Below are 7100 nucleotides of genomic sequence, written 5' to 3'. Positions count from 1 at the left end.
CAGTTTGAGTTGAAGAATAATGAAAGAATTGGAAATTGAAGCCACACGTGCGATTTAAATGTTAAAACTGGGGCCTAAAATCATTTGTGTCAAGTACTTGACAATTATTTGTTTCAGGATTTTTCTTTTGGGGAGCAGGAAGAGAGGGCTATGAAACAAAACAAGCACCACAGCAGCAAAAACTTTATTGTTTCCTAAAGAAATTTTTTAAAAATGCAAACTGGTTTTGTATCAAAATATCAGCTTATTTACTTAATCAAAAGGTCATTTTCAAATTAAAATTTGTTTTCCAAACCTCCATTCAAACTTTTTGCCAAGCAATGTACACAAAATCTAAATTACCATTTCACAAACTAGAGTCTGCCCCATGTATTCGTTTGTTCTATTTGAATAATATATTTTGAGATACCTGGAGGACCTATACTTTAGTATGCTGGTAACTGATTGCTGATATCTTAAGGGGCTCCTTCTAACTCTCCTACCCAAGTTTTGTTGTTGAAAAATGCATGTAGGGAAGTGGCCAAAATGGCAGACTAGGAAGACCCTAACCTCACCTCCTCCCATGAGCACACCAAAATTATAACTACTTACAGAGCAACTATCGATGAGAATGGCCTACAAACTAGCAGAAAAGAACTTCTAAACTAAAGATATAAAGAAAGAACCACAATGATATGGGTGGGAGAGGCAAAGACATAGTACAGTCAAGACACATACCCCCAGGCTGGTGACCCAAAAAGGAGAGGATAATTACAATTGCAGAGATTCTCCCCAAGGGAACAAGGAGACCAAGCCCCACATCAGGCTCCCCAGCTCGGGGGTCCTACACTGGGAAGATAAACCCCAAGAAATATAGCTTTGAAGGCCAGTGAGGCCTTACTTTCAGGAGACCCAGAGGGCTGTGGGAAATAGACACTCCACTCTTAATGGGCTCACACAAAATCTCACACGCTCCAGGACACAGGACAGAGGCAATAACTTGAAAGGAGCCTGGGTCAGACCCACCTGCTGATCCCAGAGAGTCTCCGCGAGAGGCAGGAGGCAACGGGAGCTCACCCAGGGGATGCAAACACTGGCAGCAGGCATTTTGGGGAGCTTGCTCTACCATGTGGACACTGGTGCTAGCAAACACCATTGTGGAGTCCTCCCTCTAGACTATTAGCACCAGGACCCAGTGGGGCAGAAGCAGTAATTTGAAAGGAGCCTGAGTCAGACCCACTTGCTGATCTTGGAGAGCCTCCCAGAGACAGAAAAATACCATATGATTTCCCTTTCATTATTATTATCATTCTTATTAAAAATGAAACAAATGAAGAAATATAACCAAACAGAAACAAAGTTATAGATACAGACAACAAACAGGTCTGGGCGCTCAAGAGGGGAGGGCGCTCAAGGCTAAGCGAAATAGATGAGGGACATTAAGAGGTACAAACTTCCAGTTATGAAATAAATGAGTAAGTGGGAAGAAATGTAGTCTGGGGAAAATGTAAATAGTAATATAAGATCTTAGCATGGTGACAGATTGTAACTCAACTTGTCGTGGTCATCATTTTGTCACAGAAATATTGAATCACTATGTTATGCATGTGTAACTAACATAGTGTCGTAAGTCAATTATACTTCGGAAGCAAACAAACAAAGTTATAGAAAAAGAGATCAGATTTGTGGTTACCAGAGGTGAGATGGGAGGGTGAATTGGAGGAAGAAGGTGTTCAAAATGTACAAACTTACTGTTGTATGGTAAGTAAATACTAGGATATAATGTAAAACATGATTAATACAATTAATATTGCTGTGTGTTGTATATGAAAGTTGTTCAGAGTAAATTCTAAAAGTTCTCATAACAAGGAAAAACATTTTTTTCTTTTTAAAAAATTTTATATCTGTATGAGATGATGGAAACTCACCATGGTGATTATTTCACGATATATATAAGTCAAATCATTATGTTGTACACCTTAAGCTTATACAATGCTGTATGTCAATTACATCTCAATAAAACTGGAATAAAAAATAATATTTTGATTACAGATTCTCAGAAATATCTTGAGGTCCAATCCTTAAATATCTGAGTTAGTATGTTTATGGAGAAGCTAGAAAATTTGCATAAGTTCTCTGATAATGCTGATGTGCTGTTCTGGGGACAGAAACCACTGCTTTATTATATAAGACGCTTAGGCTCAAGGCTCTGCTATTCTTGCAGCCAGATATTTCCTAAATGATCAGGTGTGTTGCAAGAGAAAGATTGTTATTGCATCAGGATGGTAGTTTTTGAGGAGGTAAAACCCCAGTTGAGATTGGTGTTTCTAAAATGGTTATAGATAATATGTAATGTAATAAATAGAAAGTTTCATTGCAATTCATTCTCCCAAACCAGTATATTCTACAGATTTAAACAAGTACTTGAGACTCACAGCTTCCTCAGAGAGGCAGGAGCTGGTGTATCAGAACATTTTAAGTATTGATAATATGTAGATAGAGTGAATAGCTTAATTACATAATGAAAGTAACAAAGAATACAATTAACCATTTAATCTAATGTCATACCTTTAAGCAGCTAGCTACCCAAATACCCAAGACTACATTTGGAATACATATCACTCTGAAATGTATCCAGGAATAATGAAAAACAGTTGGGGTAGAGAAAAGATAGTGATTGCCAGAAAAAAATTTTTTTTTTTTTTTTGCAGTACACGGGCCTCTCACTGTTGGGGCCCCTCCCACTGCGGAGCACAGGCTCCGGACACGCAGGCTCAGCGGCCATGGCTTACGGGCCCAGCCGCTCCGCAGCATGTGGGATCCTCCCGGACCGGGGCATGAACCTGTGTCCCCTGCCTCGGCAGGCAGACTCTCAACCACTGCGCCACCAGGGAAGCCCCAGAAAAATATTTTGATGATAAGAATTAAGTCATTTTTTTGATATTGAGCTCCATGAGCTGTTTGTATATTTTAGAGATTAATCCTTGTGGTTTCATTTACAAATATTTTCTCCCATTCTGATGATTGTCTTTTTGTCTTGTTTATGGTTTCCTTTGCTGTGCAAAAGCTTTTAAGTTTAATTAAGCCCCATTTGTTTATTTTTGGGTTTATTTCCCTCACTCTAGGAGGTGGGTCAAAAAAGATCTTGCTGTAGTTTACCCAGTTAAAAAATGGGCAGAAGACGTAAATAGACATTTCACCAAGGAAGATATACAGATGGCCAAGAGGCACATGAAAAGATGCTCAACATCATGAAATACAAATCAAAACTGCAATGAGGTATCACCTCACACCAGTCAAAATGACCATTACCAAAAAATCTGGAAACAATAAATGCTGGAAAGGGTGTGGTGAAAAGGAAACCCTCTTGCATCGTTGGTGGGAATGTAAATTGATAAAACCACTATGGAAAACAGTATGGAGGTTCCTTAAAAAACTAAAAATAGAACCATCATATGACCCAGCAATCCCACTACTGGGCATATACCCAGAGAAAACCATAATTCAAAAAGACACATGTACCACAATGTTCACTGCAGCACTATTTACAATAGTGCTGGACATGGAAGCAACCTAAGTGTCCAACGACAGATGAATGGATAAAGAAGATGTGGCACATATATATAATGGAATATTACTCAGCCATAAAAAGAAACGAAATTGAGTTATTTGTAGTGAGGTGGATGGACCTAGAGTCTGTCATACAGAGTGAAGCAAGTCAGAAAAAGAAAAACAAATACCATATGCTAACACATATATATGGAATCTAGAAAAAAAAATGTTTCTGAAGAACCTAGGGGCAGGACAAGAATAAAGATGCAGACGTAGAGAATGGACTTGAGGATATGAGTGAGAGGAAGGGCAAACTGGGATGAAGTGAGAGAGTGGCAGTGACATATATACACTACCAAATGTAAAATAGATAGCTAGTGGGAAGCAGCTGCATCGCACATGGAGATCAGCTCGGTGCTTTGCAATGACCTAGAGGGATGGGATAGGGAGGATGGGAGGGAGGCTCAAGAGGGAGGGGATAAGAGGATATATGTATGCATATGGCTGATTCACTATGTTGTACAACAGAAACTCACACAGTATTGTGAAACAATTATACTCCAATAAAGATCTATTAAAAAAAGAATTAAGTAGTTTTATTGAAAATGATGATCTGATAACCTAAATCACTGAATAGCTAAATGGATGGTAGGTCCATTCCATTATTGATAGAGAACTAAGAATTTATGTTTCTTAAATTCATGCCATCAATGTCTGCCTCGAGGCATACAAATATTTGACTCTTCTGACTACTCATTCTTCTTTGATAAAATAAGTAGTGGGGGGCTTCCCTGGTGGCGCAGTGGTTGAGAGTCCGCCTGCTGATGCAGGGGACACGGGTTCGTGCCCCGGTCTGGGAAGATCCCACATGCTGCGGAGCGGCTGGGCCCATGAGCCATGGCCGCTGAGCCTGCGCGTCCGGAGCCTGTGCTCCGCAACGGGAGAGGCCACAGCAGTGAGAGGCCTGCGTGCCGCAAAAAAAAAAAAAGGTAGTGGGGAACAATGCTTCTCATTTACTGCCATGGTTTAGTCTTTGAATATGAAAGTCAGAGCAGAGTGAAGACTGTATTGTCAAACTTACCCACAGCAGGAATTTCAGCTAATGAGTTCCACAATTCTGGATAAAGTTTGAAAGGAGTCATTGACTTCTTTAGAACATATCTATGGGGATGTATTAAACATACCTTATAGTTTTATAATTATTGCTCTTCATATTATGTCTTTGATTTCATCTTAAAATTAACCACTGATCTGCTTTCTGTCACTATAGTTTTAGTGTTTTCTACAATTTCCTACAATGGAGCTTCTACAGTACATAGCCTTTAGTATCTGGATCTTTGTCACTTAGTATACTGCCTTTGAGATTCATGTATATTGTTGACTTTATTATTCCTTTGCACTGCTTAATAGTACTCTAATGTATGTATCCTGAATTTGTTTATCCAATAACCTCACACCAGTCAGAACGACCATCACTAAAAAATCTACAAACAATAAAGGCTGGAGAGGGTGTGGAGAAAAGGGAACCCTCCTGCACTGTTGGTGGGAATGTAAATTGATACAGCCACTATGGAGAACAGTATGGAGGTTCCTTAAAAACCTAAAAATAGAAATACTGTATGACCCAGCAATCCCACTACTGGGCATATACCCAGAGAAAACCATAATTCAAAAAGACACATACACCCCAATGTTCATTGCAGCACTATTTACAATAGCTAGGACATGGAAGCAACCTAAATGTCCATCAACAGAGGAATGGGTAAAGAAGATGTGGTCCATATATACAATGGAATATTACTCAGCCATAAAGAGGAACAAAATTGGGTCATTTGTAGAGACATGGATGGACCTAGAGACTGTCATACAGAGTGAAGTAAGTCAGAAAGAAAAATAAATATCGTATATTAACATATATATATGGAATCTAGAAAAATGGTATAGATGATCTCATTTGCAAAGCAGAAATAGAGACACAGGCATAGAGAACAAACGTATGGACACCAAGGGGGGAAAGGGGAGGTGGGATGAATTGGGAGATTGGGATTGTCATATATACACTATTGATACAATGTATAAAATAGATAACTAATGAGAACCTACTGTATAGCGCAGGGAACTCTACTCAATGCTCTGTGGTGACCTAAATGGGAAGGAAATCCAAAAAAGAGGGTATATATGTATACCTTTTACTGTAATACAACCTCATTTACTGTAATACAACCGGATATCATTATGACTCCATTACTTTCACCATTTCTTTCTTCCTAGATGTTTGTCAAACTCTTATTTATCTTGTGAAAACCTTTCAGAAACCGCATACTCCTTAAAACTTTACCTAATATTCCCACTAAATCAGGCTTAATTATAATTTTCTGTCTTCTATTTTGTTACATATATATTACATATATACTTGCTATATATATAATAACTTTGCAATATAGTATCATATTTTAATTACATTGTTGTGTTCTATTATGTTTAATTTACTAGAGATCTAAACACTTGAAGAGCTTTTATTTTCTTTCTCAACACTGTGCCTGACTCACAGAAGGCAAAATAACTATATGCCCTCTTAGCAAAATTGAAATAAACAGTCATTTTTAACAGTCATTTTAATATCAGTAAAGACGAAGTATTTCAATGTACCTCATAAACATTAAAGACAACAAAATGATTTTATTTTATCAAGCAATATTCTGTAAAAATAAAACAGCATTCAAGGAATTTAATGTAACCCAGTAACATACTTCATATTGCATTCATCCTCAATATTAAAACATGTGGCATTATTATACAGTCTTCAAATATACATCATAGTCACTTAATCTGTCATGTCTTATTAGAATCTGCTTTCAAAAACGGTGTTGTTCCTAGTAGGAAATATAATAGTGATTATACGATGATAAAATAAGCCAGCTGTAGTGGGCTGAATGATAGCCCCCCAAAAGATATCCATTTCCTAATCCCTGGAACCTATGAATGTTAACTTACTGGAAAAAAGGAGTATTGACAAAGATGGAGAAATCACCCTTGATTATCTGGTGAGCCCTAAGTTCAATGCCAAGTGTCCTATAAGAGACACAGGGTCTAAGATAGATGCACAGAGAAGGAGGAGGCAGTGTAAGCACAAAGTAAGAGATCGGAGCGATACAGCTACAAGACCAGAAAACGGAAGCAGCAATGAATGGAACCTCTCCTAGAGTCTTTGAAGGGAATCAGGCCCTGTCAACATTATGATTTCAGGTTTTTGACCCCCAGAATTGCAAGAGAATAAACATCTGTTGTTTTCAGCATCACAGTTTGAAGTCATTTGTTACAGCAGCCATAAGAAACTAATACAACACTATTTAAGAGGTGCTTTTTTCAAGTTTAATTATTTTTAAACAATATGAATGATAAGTGAGAACTTTAAAGAGATCTTTTAAACAAATAGGTTATAATTAAGTTTTCTTTAATAAATTAGAAATAATTGCATGTTTCATATACTACCACAAATTTGAAGTAAGGTGGTAGTCAAATCAATGTTATATTTTTTTAAGCCTTTATGAATTTGTTACAATATTGCC

This window comes from Orcinus orca, chromosome 12, assembly GCF_937001465.1.
Source record: "Orcinus orca chromosome 12, mOrcOrc1.1, whole genome shotgun sequence".
NCBI lineage: Eukaryota > Metazoa > Chordata > Mammalia > Artiodactyla > Delphinidae > Orcinus > Orcinus orca.
Note: the sequence above shows the minus strand (reverse complement) of the source record.